At 41.6% G+C, this 5,970-nt stretch overlaps 1 long non-coding RNA gene across 1 annotated transcript in view; it reads right to left on the reverse strand.

The window, feature by feature from the left end:
- Positions 1–282: 282 nt before the first annotated feature.
- LOC106633505 overlaps positions 283–5,970 on the reverse strand; it is a 14,706-nt gene continuing 9,018 nt past the window's right edge. The window contains exon 13 of the long non-coding RNA XR_001336838.2: positions 283–2,076. This is a non-coding gene — a long non-coding RNA (neurogenic locus notch homolog protein 1). The remainder of the gene's footprint in view (positions 2,077–5,970) is intronic.

The following is a 5,970-nucleotide window of genomic DNA, read 5'->3' on the forward strand; positions in this document are numbered from 1 at the left end:
TAATTATTTCAATGTGATATGGTGACTATAATGGCTAATGTCCTCTTTTCTCATAAAGTGCTTGATTTAAGAATGTGAGCAACCCGCCTATATTACCTTTAAATGTTTAGAATAACTACTGTCTCTCTCAAGACATGTCTTTTACCTGTCTTCCTTCTCTCACCCCAACCGGTCCAGCAGATGGCCCCCCCTCCCTGAGCCTGGTCTGCTGGAGGTTTCTTCCTGTTAAAAGGGAGTTTTTCCTTCCCACTGTCGCCAAAGTGCTTGCTCATAGGGGGGTCATATGATTGTTGGCTTTTTCTCTGTATGTATTATTATAGGGTCTACCTTAGGGTCTACGTTGCCTTGAGGCAACACTGTTGTGATTTGACGCTGTATAAATAAAACTGAATTGAATAATTGAATTCTATTAGCACAATCCAGCTGTCAGCAGCTTCAATATGACTCGTATCAGCTGGCAAGAGGATGTTTGCACATCTGTACTATCCTTAGCCAAACAATCATTTTGTACCCAGCATTATAAAGTGACATGGTTGATGCAATAGCAAAATTCATTGCATCCACCCTTTCTGCTCTTGAAACAATATCACAGGGTTGCTAAAGTGGCATTTTATTTAGACTTAGAAATGGTTCTTACTTGCAGAGTCTGGGAGGTTTTACGACTGACAGCTTCCAGCTGCAGCACTGAATCACTCTTGCTTTGTCAAATTTATTGGGACACAGTCAATCAATAAACAATAAAGGGTGTCACTTTCACAGCAGATAAATACCTTTTAAAAAACAGCGACATCTACTTTTCATGGATTGAAGTCTCGGCAGAATAATAACACAAATTGAATTCATTGTGTTTTACTGGGTATGAGTGCTGCTGGTTTTGCCAGTAGGGATTAATTTTACTTAATTTATTGTGAGCAGATCCTGACATCGGGTACTCTGACTAATGCTAATGTTGCTATCAAACAAGCTGTTGGCGTTGGATCAGCTGGAAACCAAGGACCACTGCAGTGGTTTACTTTTCATCAGCGTCTCCAGCCAAGAGGTTGTCGAATTCTGCTGGGTAAGACTCTGACTCTAAACTGTCGATCTTGGCACATCCTTCACTGGATCAATGGAGAGGATTGGAAATAACTGTCTTTTAAAGTCACTCGGGTTTGATTACTTCTTTGTGATGGGATAAATCAAAATCTGTCATCTCAACATTTTTAAACACCTAATGATTAGCCACAACATTAAAACCACTGTTAGGGAAAGTGACAGCCCTCTGGCATCCCTGGGGCATGAATTAGTGATGTTTATCATACAGGACTGATTTGTGCTCATTCTCCTTTGCATGGATGCCTTGACGCATGTAGCATAAGAGACACTGAGCAGCCATTCCCTGTCGCTCGTCATGTGTCAAAAACAAAGCTGGGGGGTACGTTTTAACCCAAACCACCATCTCTTCCTTAACCCTAACCAACCAAGTTGTTTTTACAGAATAAACTGAGTGGAAGTGAAAGTAACAAGCACGGAGGAACAAATAAGTGCAAAACCAGCGCTCAATTACACCTCATGCTTACATTGCGTCAGGATGAGAAGACACTAGAAATGAACAACATTCTGCCCCAGCACCTCACCGACGGCAGCCTCCTCCCCAGCAGAAAAATACACCATGACTTCACAGCAATTTCTTAAAGATAACAACAAAAAGAGGCTGACCCATAGTTTCATACTCCACAGAGTCCACAGGATGCCCTAAAACAGCCCACAGCCGCAATGATCCACAGCTGAGACCACAAGAAGCCTCATCAAGAGGTCCCATGTCGACGCGCTGATGGCTGAGAGGTGATCTGGGGCACGAGGGTGGCATACACAATTGTGTACTGTATGTGGTTTTAATGTTGTGGTTGATAAGATGCAAATGTGCGTGAGATGTATGCAGCTGTAAGCGTGTGCTATCTATGGCGCTGCCTTGGTACGTAGTTGTCCAGGATTCGAGGGCTGCAGTGAGTAATGTACTGCAGAGCCGGGTCTGAATAGTTGAAGGGTGGAGGGTTGTACTGCTCCGGGATGTAGTTTGGATACAGGTGGGGGATTCTGGAAGAAAACACACAGGCCAGTCATACTGAAGAAGTAAACATGAAATCACCGCAGTCTACAGGTCATGATTCTGTATTCATATGTACATTTTTCCAGACAAGGAGATGGTGGCAGAGTCTTGGATTAAATGGGTCCATATGTAGTACAGCCTGGTTGCAGCATCGACCTCTATCGATAGCAGGTGTTCTCTGTAGATTCTACTGTATTTTCTTCTAATCTGATTAATACCCGTCCACGTTTCCACACAATAGACAATAATTTCAGTCAAATTTATGGAAATGTTTGGATGGGCAGCAGTTGTTGTGGAATACTCACTGACTCATGCATATTCATGCAGGCTCCAGCACAGTGTTGAAAGAGGTTGAAATCTGGGGCTAAAGCTGATTAAAAACATGAAACACACATCCCGAATGGCTCTCTAGATTCACCGTCGTCTGATTAGCCATTCACTGGTGTCTGATGGTATATAATTACAGTTGTTCTTTGTGCAAATATGTATATCCTCACTGATAATGAGGTACAGGCTGTGGAACCTGCTGTACCATGAGTCATTCTGTGAATAACAGACCCAAAACAAAAACACATATCTTGCCAAGTGATTCTTTGTAATGCTGCCAATTGAATGTGCAAACCTCCTCAGACCCTTTGTTTGTTTCTTTATTAGAGTTAATTTTGTGATATTGCTCAGTCTAAACTGCAGTCAGAGTGTTGAAATGTTATATCCAGAGCTGATTTTATAAGATATTTGATGCAGCCTGATGGAAAAAGTGAAAAGAAGGAAATAAAACTATAGCTGCTCTATCATAAGGACTACAATCATATTAATAAGTAATCCAAGTATCTGTTTTTCTCTGAAAACACGATAACTACCTCCCTGGATTTTTATTGTTCACTTTACTTTAACAATCTCAGAATGCTTGTACCGTCCCCTCCCTGTCTCTTGGTAAATGGCAAACGTCAGACTCTTATATAGTGCTTTTCTACTCTCAGAGTACTCAAAGTGTGCATACAACATGCCTCATTCACCCATTCACACCAACTCATACATTATATCCTCAAGTGCAATCTCACCAATTGCACTTCAGTGAATGCATTCACACTCTGACGGACACATCGGAGAGCAACTTGGGGTTAGTATCTTGCCCAAGGATATTTGGCATGCAGACTGGGGAAGCCAAGGATCGAACCACCAACCTTCCAGTCAGTAGCTGATCTGCTCTACAACCTGAGCCTCAGAAAACCAACAGCAAGCCACTCTATTACCTCGTTTGGATGCTCTACGTCCGTGCAGAAGTCATAAACAGATCGTCTGTGGTGCACTTTTTAACGCACACACACACACACAGATATATATTTAATATTTATCTGGATATATCAGGTCATCGAAAGGACTACATAAAAAACACATAATATAAAAAGCTTAAAAAGATCAAAAACTACAGTTTTTGTTGTTGTTTTTTTTGAAGAAGAAGACATTTCAAAATACCGTTTTTCCCCCCACACTATAAGGCACACTGAAAATCCTTTCATTTTCTCAAAAATCAAAACAGTGTGCCTTATGTATTAATTCTGGTTGTGCTTACTGACCTCAAACTGATTTTATGTGGTACTTTGGTAAGCTATGAAGCCGCACCGCTAGATTGTCGGAGCATTACTGCTACTATAGTCAGGAGTCTTGCAGAGTAATACCTACTGTGCTTCAACATAATATTATGGTGTGTGTATAAGGACCCCGAAATGGCACCTGTTAAGAGACACGCTGAAATTCCCCAACTGTCAAACTCAGACACTGAAGATGAAGAATTTGATGGATTTGTGGAAGAGGAATGAACTGAAAAAGTGAGTGTATTGTTCTACACTTTTTGTGTTACAACTGAACAATGTTGAGAGTTTTTGAATAGTTGAATAAAGTTCGACTTATCTGACAGTTTTGTTTCGCTTTATGCGCCTTATAATCCGGTGCGCCCTGTAGTCCAAAAAATACGGTGTAAATTGTAACTTTCTTGCTTTCTTTCCTGGAGCACTCTGTGAACCAGAATCTAGCAACTAGCAATAAATAAATAAACAAAAACATGTTTGGGAATTTGAAGTCATTTCCAGTCCATTGAGATGAAAAAACTAAAGTCAATATTTTAGATGAAAAATACACAACCTAAAAGTCAGTTGCATGAATTAAAGACAAAGCAAGCTCATAAAGAAAGCGCAAATAATGTGTGTCTTCCTCACAGCTCTAATTCCCTGCACCTGTGCACCAGTTTTCTTATTTTGGCTGCTCATAAAGAAGGGGAAGGGGTTATCTGTCTCACCCTAGCGCTAGCATCCTCCTTCACTACATCTATGAATCTTCACTGTGGTCTTCGCTTTCTCTTCCTGCCTTGCAGCTCCAGCTTCAACATCTGTTGTTCAATACAGGGAGTGCAGAATTATTAGGCAAATGAGTATTTTGTCCACATCATCCTCTTCATGCATGTTGTCTTACTCCAAGCTGTATAGGCTGGAAAGCCTACTACCAATTAAGCATATTAGGTGATGTGCATCTCTGTAATGAGAAGGGGTGTGGTCTAATGACATCAACACCCTATATCAGGTGTGCATAATTATTAGGCAACGTCCTTTCCTTTGGCAAAATGGGTCAAAAGAAGGACTTGACAGGCTCAGAAAAGTCAAAAATAGTGAGATATCTTGCAGAGGGATGCAGCAGTCTCAAAATTGCAAAGCTTCTGAAGCGTGATCATCGAACAATCAAGCGTTTCATTCAAAATAGTCAACAGGGTCGCAAGAAGCGTGTGGAAAAACCAAGGCGCAAAATAACTGCCCATGAACTGAGAAAAGTCAAGCGTGCAGCTGCCAAGATGCCACTTGCCACCAGTTTGGCCATATTTCAGAGCTGCAACATCACTGGAGTGCCCAAAAGCACAAGGTGTGCAATACTCAGAGACATGGCCAAGGTAAGAAAGGCTGAAAGACGACCACCACTGAACAAGACACACAAGCTGAAACGTCAAGACTGGGCCAAGAAATATCTCAAGACTGGTTTTTCTAAGGTTTTATGGACTGATGAAATGAGAGTGAGTCTTGATGGGCCAGATGGATGGGCCCGTGGCTGGATTGGTAAAGGGCAGAGAGCTCCAGTCCCACTCAGACGCCAGCAAGGTGGAGGTGGAGTACTGGTTTGGGCTGGTATCATCAAAGATGAGCTTGTGGGGCCTTTTCGGGTTGAGGATGGAGTCAAGCTCAACTCCCAGTCCTACTGCCAGTTTCTGGAAGACACCTTCTTCAAGCAGTGGTACAGGAAGAAGTCTGCATCCTTCAAGAAAAACATGATTTTCATGCAGGACAATGCTCCATCACACGCGTCCAAGTACTCCACAGCGTGGCTGGCAAGAAAGGGTATAAAAGAAGAAAAACTAATGACATGGCCTCCTTGTTCACCTGATCTGAACCCCATTGAGAACCTGTGGTCCATCATCAAATGTGAGATTTACAAGGAGGGAAAACAGTACACCTCTCTGAACAGTGTCTGGGAGGCTGTGGTTGCTGCTGCACGCAATGTTGATGGTGAACAGATCAAAACACTGACAGAATCCATGGATGGCAGGCTTTTGAGTGTCCTTGCAAAGAAAGGTGGCTATATTGGTCGCTGATTTGTTTTTGTTTTGTTTTTGAATGTCAGAAATGTATATTTGTGAATGTGGAGATGTTATATTGGTTTCACTGGTAAAAATAAATAATTGAAATGGGTATATATTTGTTTTTTGTTAAGTTGCCTAATAATTATGCACAGTAATAGTCACCTGCACACACAGATATCCCCCTAAAATAGCTAAAACTAAAAACAAACTAAAAACTACTTCCAAAAACATTCAGCTTTGATATTAATGAGTTTTTTGG

The sequence above is a fragment of the Haplochromis burtoni genome, unplaced genomic scaffold (assembly GCF_018398535.1).
Source record: "Haplochromis burtoni strain Fernald_Lab_line unplaced genomic scaffold, NCSU_Asbu1 Contig_215, whole genome shotgun sequence".
In the NCBI taxonomy this organism is placed as follows: Eukaryota; Metazoa; Chordata; class Actinopteri; order Cichliformes; family Cichlidae; genus Haplochromis; species Haplochromis burtoni.